The sequence below is a fragment of the Meleagris gallopavo genome, chromosome Z, assembly GCF_905368555.1.
Source record: "Meleagris gallopavo chromosome Z, MGAL_WU_HG_1.1, whole genome shotgun sequence".
Lineage (NCBI taxonomy): Eukaryota > Metazoa > Chordata > Aves > Galliformes > Phasianidae > Meleagris > Meleagris gallopavo.
The window spans coordinates 64,099,018-64,118,616 of NC_139435.1; positions in this window are offsets into that span (position 1 = coordinate 64,099,018).

The window sequence follows — 19,599 nt, forward strand, 5'->3', positions numbered from 1 at the left end:
GAAGTGCAGATGGATGGGCTTGCATAACAAAAGGTTCAGATTTTAAAGGGCCTCAGCATGAGAGCAGATGTAATACTTTTCTACAGGACAGATATTTCAACATATCAGCAACTTCAGGCAAAATCTATAACTGCTGTTTTTGAAGCAAAAAAGAATATAGTCACTAGATCTGAGATGTGCACTCACAGTCCGGAGCACATTCTCCTTAACTTCTTACACAGAAATTGGAGTTCCGGTGCTTTATCTCTTCAGCCCTTCTTCCTGAGCTCTCTGATTTATTCTCCTGTGGCACACAGTCAGCAGGTGACTCCAATGCCATGTTACATATATCTTCCAGGAGGTCCTTGAGGTGTGTCAGAAGTGGAGGAAACAGGGCAAAGTCCTGGCCACTTGAAAAAACAATGGGGCACATATTGCAGCCCATAATTCTCTACAGCTCTTTAAAAGAGAGATGCATGACCAAAAATATTGAGAGGAAATGTTTCAGGTACAAGGAAAATAAAACCCCAGACAAACTTTTCAACAAAATCTTTCAGTCCAGATCAAATCGATCAAAGAAAATGCTTTACTATGCATGAAATTACAAATTTTCCATGGGAACTTTTTAAAATAAAATATATTGTTATTAATTTTTTTTGCTAGTAGCTCCCAGATGGTCTTTATTAGATACTAATCTCTTTAAACAATTAGTGAGATACTTCTCAGTCCCTTAGGTCATGAAAAAATGTCATTGGGAATGGTGGAAAAATCATTTTGGATTTATGTGTGTGTGCTTATAAGAATTATATATGTATCTTGGGAACATATTTATACTAATTATATGGAAGTTACTCAAAATTATTATTGAAGTTTCTGTTATTGGTAGTCATTTGTCTACATAATTGTAAATTACCATACTTAATATTGGTGATATGTTCCAGTTCATTAATAGCTGTTTGAGAAATGTGGCTTCAGATCTAATCTTTCATCGATGGTGGTGAAGGCTGTAGCTGGGAAACAGGGTATTTCCTTTGGTCATTAGAGATTCAGAAGTCCTAACTTTCATGAACTGCTAGCTGTACAAGTTAATGATTTTATTTCATTTGCAATTTTTGTAAGACTGCAATATTCCCTAGCCTATAACTGATATGTTCCGTGTAAAGGTCATTGTGGCTTTCCTAACACAGCAACAGCTCATAACCCACTACATCTCTTTTGTCCTCTAAATCAAATCTTTCTTTAAAATCCCAGTCCTCAGTTTTACAGTTCTTTCTGAGCACTTCATTCAGTTCTTGGAACAGGGAGGAATTCCACTCCCTCTTTCAACTCTTGAATGCTCTCTCTGAGAAGCTGCATCTGCCAGCAGTCTGTGCAGGGCAGATGGAGCACAGGAGGGGTGAGCAGTGGGACAGATCTCGCTGTGGTAGGTGGTCCTGGAGAAAGGGACTGACAGGCAGAGGGCATGCAGCTCCAGTGGGATCCCCTTCCACAAGGGAAACTCCTTCACTCTCTGAGCACATCCCATAATTTGTGAGCCCTGGTGCGTTCCAGTGAACAGAAACAGAATTAAATAACAGCAGTAATAAAAGCCCTGTATTAGTGCTGGTGATTAGAGGACAGTTAGGCTGTCGCAGCTGGCAGCCTTATCTTCTAATAAGTAGATATATTCTCAGCCAAAAGAAACTTCATTTCTGTACTTGTTTGCAGTGTTTTTCCATAAAATGGCACTGAAACTTTTTTTTTTTTTTAATTTAACCCACGCCTGTGTCATTTTCCCAAGTTTAGTATGGATATGTGCATAATGAGTTGGTGTAAATGACCCTACAAACGAGGGGAAAAAAAGACTTTGCTAACATGCTTCCATGGCAACATTTTTTTAATTAAAAAGGAAAAAAAAAACACAAAAAACAACTACGGGTTAAAATTATGCAAAAATTCCGAGATCAGCCTTTTAGATCTTCTTGCAGAACAAACACAGTGTGTTGTTTAGTATACAATCTATTTTCATCTGGGGGCATGCAAGTAATTGGTATTCAAACTACTAGGCCTCAATGTGACTAAAATATTTTTAAAAGTCATTTTGCTTGGTTTTAAACAACTGAGAGTCAGTTAAATCACCCTGTCTTTTCACAGATTAAGAAAATTACACATACTGAAATAACACCACACACCATCATGATCTGGTAAATGTGTCTGTAACATTTTTAGGATTTGACAAGAGGAGCAGATCTGCACTTGCTACAGTGAAAGCTAAATAGCATGCAAGGACTAACTGCAACAAGAGAGTCTCATTAAGCCTCTCTTAAGACTTATTAAGACTGTCAATGCATGTTTTCTGTTCTCAGGAGCCTGGAGTGTCTCCAGAGAAGGGCAACAAAGCTGTGAGGGTTCAGGAGCACAAGTTTGATCTGGAGCAGCTGCAGGAACTGGGATTATTCAGTATGGTGAAGAGAAGGCTCAGGGGAGAGCTTATTGCTCTTTGCAACTCCCTGAAAGGAGACTGGGGAGAGATTGATATGGGCCTGTTCACTCTGGTAACAGTGTTAGGATGAGAGGGAATGGACTTAAGTTGTGCCAGGGGAAGATCAGGTCAGATATTAGGAAGAATATCTTTTCCAAAAGAGTGGTCAGGCACTGGAATTGTCTGCCCAGGGATGTGATGGAGTGACCATCCCCAGAGGTGTTAAAGGAAAGGTAGATGTAGTACTTAGGGACATGATTTAGTGGGCATCGGTGGTAGATGAAAGGTTGAACTAGATGATTTTAGACATCTTTTCCAATCTTTATGATTCTATGAAAAACGTTTCTCGTGTCAGACACATGTGTGACGGGAAGGATCACTGTCCCAAAGGACATGGATACCTCTTAAATTCAGATTTGGACTTTGGCCTCAAGCTGCTACAGCCACTCTCCATTCTCTCAATGCCTTTTCCTCTTCGTGAGAACAGAGATGCCAGACACTGACATGAAGAACTTTGTATTTTGCTTTTCTCCAGAAATATTCCAAAGCACAGTCATGTATGCTTCATTTGATTTGCCTTAATTGTACTGGGAAGAGGGAAGTGTATTCTGATTGCATTTGACATAGGAAAGACAACTGAGAATCACTGAAGTTTACAGCCTGAGAGAAAAGGTGAGGGGGTAAAAACATTTTCATGCATACACAGAGAGCTATGTAAGGAAAACTAATCGAGCAACAAGCATACTAATACTACCCTAATTTGGAAATGAAATTTCTCTGAAATGGAAAGCCAAATCGGATGCAATTAGAGTGCGCTAAACAAAGAGAAGCTTAATTAAAGCCACAATGATTTGCCCTCATTGTCTCTCCCACAGATGTATAAAAGCATTTGCCTGATTGTCAGTGGAGCTTTGCCGAGCCTGTGACATGCCTTCATACCTCTGCACTGCCGAGTTCATTTCCTCCAACCCCATCAAACCAGAAATGAAATCATAGAAGGCCCTTTGAGGCTGTTAATGGCACTGGCTAGAATATAACAGGAAGATAAGCAAGAGATGGGGTGAGGATATTCCAAGACTTTCCATAATTCCCCTTTGATAATCTGCTCTTTAGCCAGGTTTTCTGACGAAGTGCAAAAAAAACATTTTATGTTCCTTCTCCCACCCCCACCCAATTTCTGCTTTGTAGATCAAATTTTCAACCGTGTGTGATAAATCAGTGACTGAAGAGGAGAGCTGAAGATACAACTGCAGAACTCAGATGTTTCTTTCTCACCCTTTTGCTGGAAAATGAAAGAAAATAATGACATTTTTGAAGTTTTTCTCTCTCTTTTCAAATTGACTGAATGTCAGCAAAAGTTAGGTACTTTCATAATTCTCTTTATTTTAAACAAGTGTTCGTCTTTTCAAAAAATGTATTCTAATATTGATTTTCAGGAACAGCCAGGCATTATTACAGTTTTGCTGGATAAGTCTTTGCTGAAAGTGTCTGCATGCATACTCGATTCAGTGAATACATATGGGCCTGTATCTCCTCATTTTGCGATTTTAACATTAATTTCTACAGTTCTTGGGACATGCTCACACCGAACTTACAATACCCTGTAAAGTTTGGTTGATATCGAGGTAATTTCACAGTATTTAAATCTACACTGGAGATTTTCAATGGGACACACAGTCCTGGATACACTCCTTGGCTTCCTCTGCATTGCGGCAGAGAGAAGATGCAGATGTTTCCATCCAGCACCCATGGCAAACAGCTGACTGAGCAGCACAATGCATTCACTCATATGCCACAAAGTGATGCCTGTGTAAGGAAACAGTCATTTGCTTGGGCCCACGCATACCTAAAATGCACAGCTTTTTATTTAGATGAAACACCACAGGTCTTACATCTACCCTACTCCCATGCTCCTCCACCCCTTTCAAGAACCGATGAGATTTCCATTAGCAGAAGTGCAGGGATGACTGATGCTGAAAATATGGAGGAGTTCAGACAACACTGAGACATTTTATAGCTGCTGGAAAGGGAAGAGCAGTTCCGATGACAAATGCTACTCCCTCTCTGGCCCCATTTTAAACTGAAATCCTATTTTACGAGCCCTTGCACATCTTAAAGCAGTCATAGCTCATCCACCTTCCAACAGTTATTCAAACTCCAGCCATATCTCATCACACCTCCGGGAAGATAGAAGAAGACCCCAGAGGATGTTGGTGCAGGATGAAGGGTAAGCCACCAACATACTGCTGGAAGGACTAATGGGGAGCCAGGGGCACGCTGAGTCTGAGCAGCAGATAACAAGGCAAACAGAGGAAGCTTTGGTTCAGCACTTGATTTGATACTCTGCACATTCTCTGTACCTTCTCTCACAGTACTAATTAGTCTCCTGCTCCACCGGGAGGAAGGGAGTGCAGGAGAATGGCTAAACCCAAAGAACAGCATTGGCACAGGAACAAATGGCTGTTAAAAAGTTTAGGTTGTGTTTTAGAAGATGGTTTCTATTTGCCAGAGAAAGAAGGTCATGGAGCAGATTTCCTCACAGAGGCAAAGACAAAAATCTTAGTGTCTGTATAACAGAACTTATGCAATTTATTATTGGGATTATAGGATTTGATTGCCTGACCTTAGGAGTCTGTGCCAGTCATTCTCCCTGCCACAATTGCCACATACTTTTCAAAATAACATAGGAATCCACAAGATTCCTTGGTTGGTCATGTTAGCTGTGAATGGATGAAAAACTGAAAACACTGGCCAGATACTGCTGTGATCAGAGGCAATGACAGATAATCATGGAAAAAAAAAAAAAAAAAAAAGATGAAGTGAATCTACTCTAGCCTCTTAGCTGCGCTTGATAGCATTTTGGCAGTGAGACAGCACAAGACTACTATCTCATGCTGTGGATCACACTGGGAAGGAATGAAGAAGCCAAGCAACCTGTGCATCCAAGACTGGCCAACAGCTACAGCTAGGCTGGACAGGGTCTGTATATTGTGGTTATCTGACACACATTGCTGAGGACAAGGTTGTACTGCAGTGAATAAAAGTGATTCTGTTCTATTATCAGGCAGCTGAAAACTCTGCTGATGTTCTAATTGAAGTTATGGAGGAGTACAGGAGTGCATGTGTATGTGCAAAGGCAGTTCTCGCTTGCTTGAGTAATAATATAATGTTCGCAGTATCACCAAGAAGCAATTCGTCTTAACAAAATTCTTACAGAATTTCTAGGGAAGGATTCCTTTTCCTTCTCCTTTTCCTTTCTTTTGCAATTATTAATCAATCTTTACTTCTTTTGATCCTTTGTGTTTCTGTGCTTTGATCTGAGGTCATTCTAAATTTAAACTAGTGGTTTCCTTAGGCCCTCTGCATTTTTATCATGAATCAGATTATCTTTTTAATTCTAAGAAGACTTTAGGAAGGTTTACTGAGAGACTTTACTAGCAGAAGAGCAGAGTTGTGCTGCTGCTCTAATGAAGCAGCAGATGTCAACATAACTAAACAAGGGGAAGGATTTGGCGTGTTTTTCTGCAATGTGGCTGCACTGAAAAAAAACTGTGTAAAAAGAGATAGCCAAACAGGATAGATTCTTGAAACAAATCTCATTTACAAAGCCATGTGGATTAGTTGCAGCAAGGGTTCCACATAATTACTGGGACAAGGGGGAAGATAAGTGTTCACATTCATTACTTATCCATTCATTTCTTGTGTCTTGTGCCTCTTTTGTTGTTGCTGCCACCAAACATGGACTTGGTTGCTCCTGCACTTTGACTATATGGTTTTCTGCTTCTACTCACTTGCAGATCTGTGGGATATGATCTTGCTGTGACTAAAAGCAGAAGAGAAAGTGGGGCAACACTATCTCTACATATGTCCTGTTAGGTTTTCAAGTCCCAGGAATTCCCCAGTACTGTTTTAGAAGGCTGAAAGTCATTCTACTCTCTATTCTGATGTAAATAACTACAGATCTCCCAGAAATGAAGATGCCTATTGGAGTGACACCAGCATAAGATTATTCCTGACATTTATAGTCAGCAAGATCTTCCTGTTACGAAAAATTAATGCCTTTTTGGAGTAATTGAAACACCATGGAAAATCAAAAGTCATGATGTATGTTCTTTATAATTGCTACACTAAAAGTAAAATGCAAGCTTAAATTCTTCACAAGTGATACACTTTGTAGGTAGCTTCTTCAGAAAATAAAGGAGGGTAAGGCTACAAACATGCAAACATGAGCAAAAAAGATGGGCAAAAATAAAAGTGCATACTAAGTGGTAGCTGAGGAGAATAAACGGAGTTTTTTTTCATGTATCTCATAGATAGTCTTTTAGACTGGGTTGATTTTCATTTTTCTGCCTGTAACTTTCTTTAGCATTCTGCAGGCATTCTCTCCGTAGTTTAGCAGATCAAGGTTGCTCCTTCACAGTTAGAAAGCCCCAATTAGTATTTTACTATGTTTTCCGAAATGTAAGGGATGATTTACCTGTGGAAAGTAAAAATATAATAAATTGCATTTTTATTACTTGAGAAGGCAGAGAGATGAGTCGTGATCTTCTTTCAACTAAAGGGCAAGTATCTGCAAGCTCATGTCAGCCCAAAGTATCATAAATCTATGCTTTATAGCACAAAGAGAATTTGTCAGAAAGTTCTATCTCTTTTCATAGAACACGAAGATACGGGAATACAATTTCAAATATAGTGCTCTGGTATTTTTATGAAATGTGCACTTCTTTTTCTGACTTTCTGAGTTGGTTGCTGTGGGCAGTACTCGGTGTGGGTGGTAGTTGGGCTAAGGTGGGTGGTAGTTGCAGGGGGTGGTTCTGGGTGGTACTTGATGGGTCACGGGTTCACAGGGCAGTTGCGTGTCACAGTAGATAGGTAGTTGTTGTGCAGCATTAAATGGGCACTTGAGCTACACCCTATGGTGTGTGTCTCTCGTGTCCCTGTGCCAGGTGAGTGCAGACGATAAGGGCGCTGATAGGGTGTGGTTAGCTGGGCTGGAATTGCGCGGAGGTTAGCAACAATTGGTGACCCCGCTGTGATAAGGTGTGCGCACACAGATGAGGGGATAGCAGCTCACATTATGGCTTCTGTGCAGCAAGTGGTGAGTGTGCTGAAGGTGCTGGAAAAGCAGGCAGGGGTTTCGCCATCGTCAAAATCCCTCACAGCACTGATTAGTTGAGTTCAGTGCAGTGGTTACGAGAGTACTCCTGCGGAGTGCTTATCCCGTAGGAATTTAGACAAGGCGGCAGAGGAGCTGGGAACGAAAGGAGCAGCGGATATCGCTGCTACCTTGGGAAGCTTAGAAAGACCTCTTAAAGCAGTGGGAATGGAGCGGTGTTGGCGTATGGCTTGGGAATTGGTGTTAGGTCAGCTTGAGGAGGAAGGCGAGGAAACGGAGAAGGAGCCTGTGAAGGGGGGAGTGGAACCTGTGAAAGGGGGTGTGGAACCTGAGAAGCAGGGTCTGGAGTCTGCGAAGGGGGGGCAGGAGGATGCAGTGGAAGTTGAACATGGTGACAAGACAGAGTCAGAGGCTGGGCTACAGGAGGAGGAGTTGGGAATGGACACATGTGGAAGGAGTGGTGGGGCCAGGGGGGGCCACGTCGGGGGTGGAGGACAATGTGCCTTGGGCGGCGCCTGTGTGGCCTCCCACAGCGTCTAATTGGAGGATTACTGGGGCTACACCCGCGTTCTCGTATGTTTCTGGAAAAGTGCCCATGCCCACCACTGTTTCAGTAACAACACCCACGGCCCCTCCCCGGATGCTGGAGTGCCAATGGACTGTATTGCCACAAGGTATGAAAAATTCCCCCACCATTTGTCAGATGTATGTCGCCTTGGCCCTGAGACCCTTTTGAGAGAAGTACCCACAGCTCATGGTGTATCACTATATGGATGACATTTTGATAGCCAAGGAAAAATTAATGCCTGACATAGAAAAGGACCCCGACATAGAAAAGGACCTTTGGGAGGGGTTGTTAGCAAGAGGCCTCAAAGTGGGGGAGGACAAGACTCAAAGAATGTTTCCTATCAAGTATTTAGGTACCCTGGTGGAGAATCATCTGATTCAGCCGCAGAAGATCATCTGGGTGGATATGGCTGTGACAACCCTGAATGACTTACATGTTCTCATAGGGGCTACACAATGGCTCCGTTCGTGCCATTGGCGCCGGCGGATATGAAAATCCTAACCAACGATCTCGAAGGTGATACAGATCTAACAGCTCCATGAGAATTATCATTGCAACAAAAGCATGTCATCTCTTCTCTGTTGTCTCGCATGCAATCCGTGGCGCTCTACCGTCGGGTCCTAAGGGAGAGACTACAAGGTCACATTGGTTCACAGCAGGAGGGAGCCATAATAGTGTTACATCAAAGGGGAATACAGCAACCAATCTTATAGGCGTATGTGGCAGTGCCCAAACGTGCTTTGCCACCATTTCCTGGGTCCAGCAAAAGATTACCACTCTCATGGGGGAGGAGCCCGAATCCGTGTCCATTGAGATTGCAGGGGACGTTTGGGTACAATAACTTCAGAATAGTCTTGCGGTACAAGCCAGTTTGGAGGGTTTTTTCGGTGAGATAAGAGCACTGCAAACTACCTCACTGGGGACGCTATGTAAGCTGGTGACAGTTAATACCACGGGTTCCAGTCAGTGATCAGCCGCTACCAGATTGTGCCCTTTTCACTGACACTTTGGGGAAAACTGGGAAATACGCTGTGGTGTGGCACAATGGGAGGCAGTGGTGCAAACGGGTTGAGATCTGCCCAGACACATCTACCCAACAATTAGAGCTGAAGGCGGTGCTGTTAGCTCTGCAACTTAGTGAAGCAGAACCTGCAGATGTGGTAACTGATAGCCAGTATCGCTTTTGCATGGCTACGTTGTGCAGGGACTGTACTGGGGGCACTATTTCCACTGCAGTTGCCTTCTATAATGCGCTGTCCCTGTGTATGGCTCCTGTCTTCTTCATGCATGTCAGCAGTAACGTGGAGTTGCCTGGCTTTATCTCAGAGGGCAACAAGCTGGCTGACGCAGCATGTTACACAGCCAACATAGACACAGCCACGGCCGCAGAGCGTTCGCACCAGCTATATCACCAAAACGCCTTGGCCCTCACTCACCTTTACAATTTACCGCTACCTACTGCTAGGCAGATTGTGGCAGCTTGTTCTGCCTGTTCCACTAATTTGCCAATGCTACATCCAGGGGTGAACCAGTGAGGGTTGCGTCCCCTAGAGTTGTGGCAAGCGGACGTAACCGAGTATGCACCGTTTGGGCACCAGAAATATCTACATTTTGTGGTAGATACTTTTACAGTGGAATGATATGGGCTACTGCATTAATAGCTCAGACAGCTCAACGCTGTGTGCAAGCCTTGCGTCAAGCAGTGGTGGTTCTCAGTGTGCTGCAACGCCTAAAAACTGATAGCGGGCCAGGTTATTGCAGAGCCATGTTCCGCTCCTGGTGTAACTTGTGGGGCATCGAGCACGTCACATGCAGACGCATGCCATGCTGAAGGCCCGTCTCGCGGCTCTTAAAGAGGGGGGAGAGATTCCCTGGGAGGAGCTGTGCCCCTCAGCATTGTTATTAAGAGCTCTATACAGTTTGAACCACTTAAAACATGGGGTGATATGATTTTGGGGAGGATCGGCATCCAATTGGGGCGGTGTACGTTCGAGGTCTGGATGGGGTATGGTCAAAAGAGCCCCAGCCGCTCTTGGTGCTTGGGAGCGGGTGCGTGTGTGTGGGAGGTAGTGGCAGCCCGCGCTGGATCCCTGCAAAATGGGTAAAGCAGCTCTGAGTCCAGCCGAGGTGGTGGCAGACAAGACAGTCTGAAGACGGCGACTGGCTACCCATTCTTCCTCTTTGGGCAGTGCGCTGCAAGAAGTTGAGCATCTGAAGGCTGATCCTGGTTTACACTTCCTTGATAATAGCACGCACAATGGCACCTGCAGAGGCGCTGCTCTCGATGTTAAGGAAGGCACGACATGGGAATCTAGTCTTCTTGCCAGACTGATAATCCAACAACAGAGGAGACCTTGCCCCTAGAGAATCCCTCAGTGACAGACTTTGGGAACAGATCCAATATATCTACACCTCTACGAACTATTCTTGTTTTAATGACTGAGGGAAATAATAGTAGAAAGTAGGGGACATGGTAGCATGGCATAGAGAGGGGGGAGATGTGGGCGGTACTCAGTGTAGGTGGTAGTTACAGGGGTGGTTCTGGGTGGTACTTGATGGGTCACGGGTTCACGGGGTGGTCGCATGTCAAGTTACATAGGTAGTTGTTGCGCAGCATTAAATGGGCACTTGAGCTACACCCTATGGTGTGTGTCTCTCGTGTCCCTGTGTCGGGTAGGGGTGCAGACGAGAGGGAACTGATAAGGCGTTAGCTGGGCTGGAATTGTGTGGAGGTTAGCAACAGTGGCCATGCTTATCTGACTCTTAGCACCTGACCCTTACCTGACTCAGTGAGGTCCACCGGCTGAGGATTTGCTGCATGTCAGCATCCCATGAGGCAGTCATGGGTGTTTTCAGTGTTCTTTGTCTCATCAAACCAAGACCTCTTCTGCCTCAGACATGTAGACCTTGTAAGTATATCAAGTCAAAGGAGCTACAGATATCATAGAGGTTGTCCAAGTACCTCGAGTCACTGGCACCAACTCCTGGATTACCACTGTAGCCCTCCTCAGTCAGCTTTAGACAGGTTTATTCACATTCTTTTCTGTCTCTGTTCTTTTCTTTTTTCCTTGAATATTGCAGATTTCATCTAGCTGAGCAAAGTTTGCAAATACGTTGGCCAGTGATTCATGAGCTAAGATACAAACTTCATTTGTTCCAAGTATAATTTTCCCAAATCCATATTGCTATCTGTTCATTACATTTATTCCTCTGCTTTTTTTCTGTCTAAAGTCAAGCCAATATATAAAATATTTGAATCATATTCTAACATGTTCCAAAATAATTTCTTAAAAGTGGTAGCATTAGGAAAATTATGAAGTTTATTTAAAAAAAATAGTATGATAGTTCGTAATGTGATTACTGTGTTGAAATTAGGAAGGTCCTATAGAACTACGGTTTATAGCCCGTGTATAACAAGGTTGTACATAATAAGTTGAAATTGATTTTTGAAAGAAAGGAGTCAGATGAGAAATCCTCCTTTCTTCTTTCTTAGGCAAGAATACACAGATGAGGATTTAAGGAAAAAAGAAATCTCTGGAACCTACAAAAGCTATCATTTTGAGAAAATTTCAAACTTTGGCTTGCACATCGTAATAATTGCATTATTTATTACTATTTGCAAATAACAATAGCTGTGTTTCTGAAAGACACTGATGTTGTAAAACTTCCTACCACAAAGAATATATCTCAGGAAATATCTTGTCTACATAATCTCTGCTTGCAGAGAAAAACTAGGGAATGAGGTGCCATGATCACAAGTACCACAAAATACTCAATCATCCCCATGGGAGCTGGTAACGTGCATGGCCAGCATGTTTGCTTGCATAGACAGTATCTTTCTATTAACTGGGGACAGATTTATAAAAAGGTTTTGGGAAAAATATGTTTCCAAGTGCTTTAATCATGCAAATAGCTTCTTGCTTCCTTAAATTCTGGAGTCATGTCAGTAGAGTCTGCCAGATATTCTGGGGCAGAAAGCTCGAAATTTGGTGATTTCTTTACTATTTATAAGCTCTAAAGGCCAGGCAGACACATCAGGTTCTCTGTTTTAATCTGTGATACAGAAATGTAGTGTAAGAGGCAGGGTAAGTACATTTGTAACAATGACAAAACTGTGCTGTCAGACAGATAATATTTTATCTTATTTCTTGAATCTCTTTAATTTCCCAATACTGCACACTAAAATTAAAGTGGCTGTAAAAAGTCACCTATCTTTCAATAAGAATTAGAATGGATTTTCAATAAAAATAAGTGAAGTGTGAACCATGTTTTTTCCTGCACTTCTTCACCTTTGCAACTTATGTGACAACCAAGTAGGATAAGCTTACGTGTGCATGAAAGGTGAAGAGAAAGGGATAATTAAAACTGCAGATGTAAGATGGCAGGATTTTTATTCTTTTTTTTTCTTACTATAACAGCCAAATCTGGCTTGCTGACAGTATTTTCTGTGACATATTATTCACTTCAGCATGCAGCAACAGCAGTTTGTTTTGTCATACAGTGGAGGCCTTACTGTACACACCTGGATAGGAAAGGGGTGAGCACGGGGTGGTAGAGCCCAAAGCCAACCACTATGCAAAACAGTGTTGTTTCTATCATCTGCCTCACCTATACGAATAAGCCAGCACTTATATTGCTAAATAATAATAATGTCAATAAAACTGATCTGGATTTAAGAAATGATTTGTGTCTCAAAAAGCTTTCCTGATTTGTTTGTTTTGATGCTATCTCGAAGGTTGACTTCCAGAAGCTATATAATTTCTTTTTCATTTGTTATAAATAGCGTGCAAACTAACTTAGAAAAGAAGAAAAACAGTAATTTTTGTCCTGGAAACAAACTTTGACAGTAGTATTTCCATCCACAAAGTTGTGCACCTGCATTGGGAATGTGGTACTGAGATAAAAGAAGAGAAGGCAGCAAGATTCGATTTATATTTCACATGCCTGAATTAAGTGAGCCATAGGAAATGATAAAATAGAAACAGCTGGAACTCATCATAGCACTGAATGACATAGTCCAGAATTCAGTCTCTCGCAGATACTTGTACTCAGAATGAAAACTAAGCCAATACTTTCTCTAAGTCCTTTGAGGAGTACGCTTTGTGCTTCTTCCAGCCCCAGCTTTACAGAGGACTGGGCCGTGTGAAGCACCTGGCTTTATAAGCTGGGATGTGCTGATTCTGCTTTCACATCCAGGCAGCTATATTTGTGGATACATTACATTTTCCACCAAAAACCATACCCTGTCATGCTGGTTTCCTTTGAGCCGTATAATTGGTCTGTAAATGTAAATGTCAGAAATGAAAGCAGACTAACAAAAAGTAGCACATGTGGATGGCATGCTTAGTGAGCCTGAACAGAACGCCCCATGGCTTCACATGAAATAACAGCCACCTTCAGCAAGCTCTCAGAAGTAAAAGCGAGGAGCAAACAGTTGGGTTGTCACAACAGGAAAGCGCAGCTACAGTGGAGTTGGGTAATGGCAGACACAAAGCTGGGCATACAGGAGATGAATGCTGGCATAAAGGCCAACTCTGTGAGCAGGCCAAGTGAAGTACTGGGAGGAACTGACACGAAACCAGTGCCAGCAGCAGGCAGGAGGTGCAGTGAGCTGTTCTCCAGGGGCTTTTAGGGCCAAGGATTCTGAAAGCCACATCGTGCTTTGCTGCAGAACCTGATGGCTGGGAGCAGCATGTAATGAAACAACATTAAGTATCCTCTAAGTCTCCGCTTTGCTTGTATGCTCTAATTAGTGTGACCCACAATAGGCAAAGGAAAAGAAATGAAGAAAACCATACGGATATTAAGACTCAGAAATGTGCTTCACTGATCTCATTCCACCAAAAAGATAACTGCAAAAATATAATTGTTTCACTGATGCTTCTATGAAGCTAACTGTTTGTTCAGCTGTGCTAAACTCACAGCTTGTAACCACCATGCCATTTGATGAAGGCAGACACAAAACTAAGTCAGAAGGACTCTCCTCCATAGCGTAGCTTTTGGCTTGCTGGCTTTGACGCTGACAAGCCCGGGTGGTCTGTGCTGATGGCAGTCGGTTGAATTTTAATTAACTGCCAGACTCTGAATAATAGATTTTAATTCCTTCACGAATCTTCACCATTGTTTTCTTGAGTAGGAGTGTTCTTGGAATAACTCTGCTGCTGCCCCATTGTGAGCCCCTGATGGCTCGTGTTGTGGGCAGTAGCTCATCTCAAATGTACACACCTTATCACTGGCTTTTTGCATGTTCTGCCTCACTGCTTATTATGTAGTAGCAGTTTATTTGCAAGAATCTCTATCCGTAGCTCATCTCCCTTGTCTAAATAATGTGTTGCTGCACAAGAACCCTATAAAATAAAGTCATTAGCTGCACAAGTTTTTTTTAAATGAAATAAAATACTTTTATGGCATTGCATTTATGAATTTATTAATTGTTCTTAACAATAAAAGGGGGTCTAAAACAAAACAAATGAACAAAAATTAAAAAAATGTGAATCCTGACCAGGTAAACCAAGCTACACAAGTGAATCCTGGAGCTCCTGTGTCTCTTCTCATCTTCTCTCTTCTGTGGTTTCCCAGAGCCACTTTTTCCCCTAACATATTGAATAGCAGATAAACTTGAAATAGCAATCTAAAATGATCTGTTAAAGATGAACAGCAGAAGGACACCCCATACTCTTATGGCATGCATTATAATTAAAGGGGCACACAGTACCTTATTTTGTGACCATCTTCAAAAATAAGTGAATTCATACAATTTTACAGGTCTAGATATCTCCCATGGGAAGGTAGCTTATTCTTAAATTTTATCTGTTTTGCTTATCTTTCAAACCACACTGCCTAAATACAAATAACTTTTTGATAATTTTTTTGATAACTTTTATTTCCAAAGAGATCAGTCTCCATTAGATCCATTTTGTTTTAAAGAGTGAGTAACTACTGAAAAGCTGAAACAGCTTCCTTATCATATTTGATGATTTTGGTTAAGCTTTTATAAAAGCAGTGACTTCTCTGCATTGTCTAATCATTTAGTCTAGTGTTTGGAATGTCACTGAGTCTCTGTAACTTGAAAGCTAGGACAATAACCTTAAATAACATGACATGGTTTCTATTTTTACCTCAGTTCAATTAACTCCATCAACGTATTGCAGCATCTCTTAAAAACAAACATGAAAAGCATTGGGCTTCCCTAAAGTATCAACCAGTTTGTTGCTGTTGTTTTGCCAAAAGTCTTTGGTTTTCCCTGGTCTAAAAGAAAACAATATTGGATATTTACTGCTGTGATTATTTGCTTTGTGTATAATATCTATGTGCTAAAATAAGCTATGTAGAAAGTTGAGAAAACAAAGACATTTTTGCCATTCCAGTGTTTTTCAGGAGTAAACTGATAATGAAGTATTTTTCACAGACTTTTTCTTTTTTTTTTTCCCCACAAGAGTCCTATTCTATCACTGCTGTATAATTTCAGTAATTCATGACAAAGATTGTTCCAAATGAAAATCACATAAAGATTCCTGTTTATGGCAAGCAGGGGAAGCGGTGGAAACATAGATATTGATGTAATGAGTTTGATAAAGGGGCTGTCAGCACCATTTTCAGTCTACATTCTCCAAAAGAGAAAGTTTAGCAAAGAAAATACCAAAGCAAGGCACGCAAGAGGAGCACACAATGAGCTCTCCCTGATAGCCCTTCCAGCTCCAGTGACCTTCCAGAGCTGACAACAAATTTATTGCATTTAACAGCAGTCAACAGATTTTTCTTTTCAACTGCATTCACAGCCTATCAGCAAGATGTTTCACAGATTAATCATGAAATGTTGGAAAAACACTTTGATAAATTGCTTTGCATCTGCCATCCCTTGAAATGTTTCGATGTCCCCAGGTTCCTGGGTTGGAAAAGACAAAGAACAGTAACTCCTGTTCGCTCTGTCACAGACATTCAGCATGATACAGACCCCTGCTGGTTTCCCTTTTTAAGCTCTCTAAAAACACAACTGACATGCTGATGCTGATGCTTCCATTTGTCGATCAGTCACAAGCAAACATCAAACAAACAAACAAATTAGGACTTAGCTGGGGCTCCAGCATTTTAAGTTATCCAGATCTCCAATTTATAACAGCAAAAAGGAAAAAAGAAAAAAGAAAAAAAGAAAAAGCAAACAAACAAAGGGGCTTACTAAATCTCTTTCTCAAGGAGTTTATTTTCAGTCTGTCTTTAATGAAAATCAGAAGAAGCTTCCACAGACTGGATGGAGCAGAAAGAGATGCAAAGAGCTTGATTGCTCTTGGAAAACAAATCCCTGGAGTTTCTGTTCATGTATTCTTTCAGTATTTTTAGACTAGGTGCCTAAGAAGACAAATGTGTTTTCATTCTGAAGTGTCCAAAAAAGCCAACCCAACACAGAACTGCTAGAAGCAGAGCTGTCTTTATGAATATATTCATGTTGACAAAGAAATCTGAGCCAATCTTGCTGAAGAGCTGTCTTGCCCAGACACTTGTGGGTAGTGTTTGTTAGAAAACCAAACACATGAACTACTGAGGATTTGGCATTGTAGCATTTGTGTGGGGAACTGAGTGGCTCACAGAGGATGGCTGGTGGCTGTCCAAATGATGACAGCAGCCTCTGTTGCAAGGTTGTGGTGCATGCAATAACATCTTCAGCAGCGTCACGAGAAACTGCCTGAAATGCTGTTCTGCTCAATTCTAGTAACTTGTCATTATATGCATGGATTGTATGTACATGCCTGTGATGGTGTGTGACCACCCCAGCACTTGCACAATCCCTTGTTTTTGTTGCCTTTACTTGCAAAACATCTCCTGCAGACACTGAATCCAAGAGGCTGCCCTGCCCAGTTATTTCTGATTCCGCAGAAAGTTCCTCCTCCCCGCTCATAAATGTGGCATCTCTGGGACACCCACCAAGTGCACTAACCATTTACGCATACAATGGGGGGACCTTGGGCTGCAGGAACTGCCAGAGACACTGTCTGGGGTGTTCTGAAGCTCCCACCAGAGCCCTCCTGCAGCAATCAGCCAAACATGTGGTTGTGAGAGCAGCTGGGAGCTCAGAACCTGGTTCAACACTGCTCCTCAACTCCAGCCAGCCCAGTGCCTCACCCCTGCAGATAACAGCCCGGGCACCCTGACCCATGCAGCAGTTCATGACTCGAGTGCTGTCAGAGCATGCACTGGCAGAGCCCTGCTGCTGCCTTCCTTACGGCCAAAGGGAGGACGTGAGTTTCACACCTACGACTGTGGCCGCAGCTACGCCACAGCTCTAGAGCCAGGTTTATACTTTCTAAGCCTTTCCTTATTAGAAAAGAATTTGAGAAATTCTGAGGATGCTCCCAGAAAACCATCATTAACTTTCTATTTTTGTGCAGTGTTTTTCGTACAATAAAAAATGAAAACCTAGCTAAGGAGTCAGGCTGCAATTGCTAGGGATAAACACCCATCCATCAAGATAATGAACTAAACTACTGCTCTGTTTTCATTAATTCTGAAATGCAGTTAGGGAATGACTGCATTTACATCTAAATATAGAAATGTATGTACACATGCACACAAAATAATTCTTTCCAGTTTAGGTCCTTCCTAGACTGTGTATACTGAACAAATTAGGAAATTAAACAGAGGAAACAAAGGACAGTTTTGTTACACATAAGGTACAATTTAAATATTTACAAGGTAACTTTTTAGCATAATCCTTCCCAGGAATTTCTATGTGAAATTAATTTATATTTCAGTTGTACAAATAGCCTTTAAACTTGCAGTGAAAACGTTTTATAGCTCAAAAAGGCAGGGAACCTAGCACATACTGTAAGTATTAAACAAAATCCAAATTGAATGTAGTGAACCATGACCAAATACTTGTTCTCATCAGTTGAAGGAGTGCTCAGAATACATCCCTTCTGAAATGGCATTAGAGTACAATATTGTACCTCTGATACTGCAGCATTAAGTCATTACAAGTGAACTTGTATTTCATGTTTCTGATTAGATCAGTGCTGTCATTTGGAAAAACTTAGTGGAACTCAGCAAATAAAGTTAAAAAAACGGAGGACAGAACAGTAGATGTGGTTTACACATCAATGAAAATGCAAATGTAATGGAGAGATAATCCAAGCATCAAGAAGGTGAATGTTTTCATATAAGTATCCTCATCACAAATTAATAAAATAGTTGTTTATTTTTATTTTTACTTCTGGCATCTGAACTTGAACAACAGCAATTTGTTCTAGTTTTTTTTTTTAACTAGTTGAAAGACCGGAGATTTTTAATGACAAAGAGGTCATATTTAATTGTACTGGTATTTCTAAGATATTTATTGCAGGAGGTAACAGGCAGGAAACCACTTACAAAGAAAAACTACTACTGATAATGATTTCTGTTCCTTTTTGTGGAGAAATAGTTGCAAATGCAGAGAAAAAGCACTCTGTAGATATACGTTTGTGAGTTTCCAGTTGTGGCAAGGAGTGAACATTCACCTACAATTAGGAACACTGATTACCTTTTTCCTCCTTGAACATCAATACTGAAATCCAAAGGTTAAACTGGTTTCTCTTCATCACCATCCCTGGAAGTTAATTGAACGGTGTGCACTGAGCTATGAGATGTTATTACCATTGTAATGAAGACTTCCAGAGTTGCTAGAGATGTCCAGACCTCTTGATGTAAGGCAGGAAGAGCTACACCCCTAGCTCACAGATACGGTTTTGGAAGTTCTCCTATCTAACCGAATAAGAAGAAACATGTACATTTTACATTACACTGGGATTAAATCTCTCACTCTTTAAGACATGAGGCGCTAAGTCCATGCAAGAGGGATCTGGAAGCAGTATAGAGATATCTGCATGGTTCCCTTCATTCACCTCCCAAAGGGGCATATCTGGATTGTTCCCTCTGCCAGATGAGACTAACAAGTTGTACAAGCAGGAAAAAGCAGTATCATCTACTAGCAGTGAATTTAACATATTTGTCAGCACTGGGGAAGTGTCACAGGCAAGAAGGTCATTCACATCCACCATTTTGTTTTCTTTAATGTCCTTAGAAATAAAAATTGAACCTTTCACTACTACTGTATAAAGGAGTTGTGCATAAATGTATTTAGAATGCAGGCTTGGCTTTAACTTATAACTGGGCAAAAATGCCCAAGCACCATTCATTAGATGATCAATGAATAAGGACCATATCTCTAAAGATGAATGTCAGTTTGCTTTGCTTGTGTCTTTAATAATTTTTGGGTCTTTGTCTCCACGTGGAAAAATGGAAGGCAATACAATTTGCCTAAAAATTGTAAAAATTTAAGGAGATATAGTGAACATACAAAAAAAATTGAAGTAAAAAAAAAAAAAGCCATGCTTGTTTGCATCATGCAGAAAAGACTGGATGTGCTAAAAACTAAGGGGATATGTTCTCCTCTGAGTATTTGCAGACAGATGTCAACACAAAATACAAAACTGAAGACCACAAGCT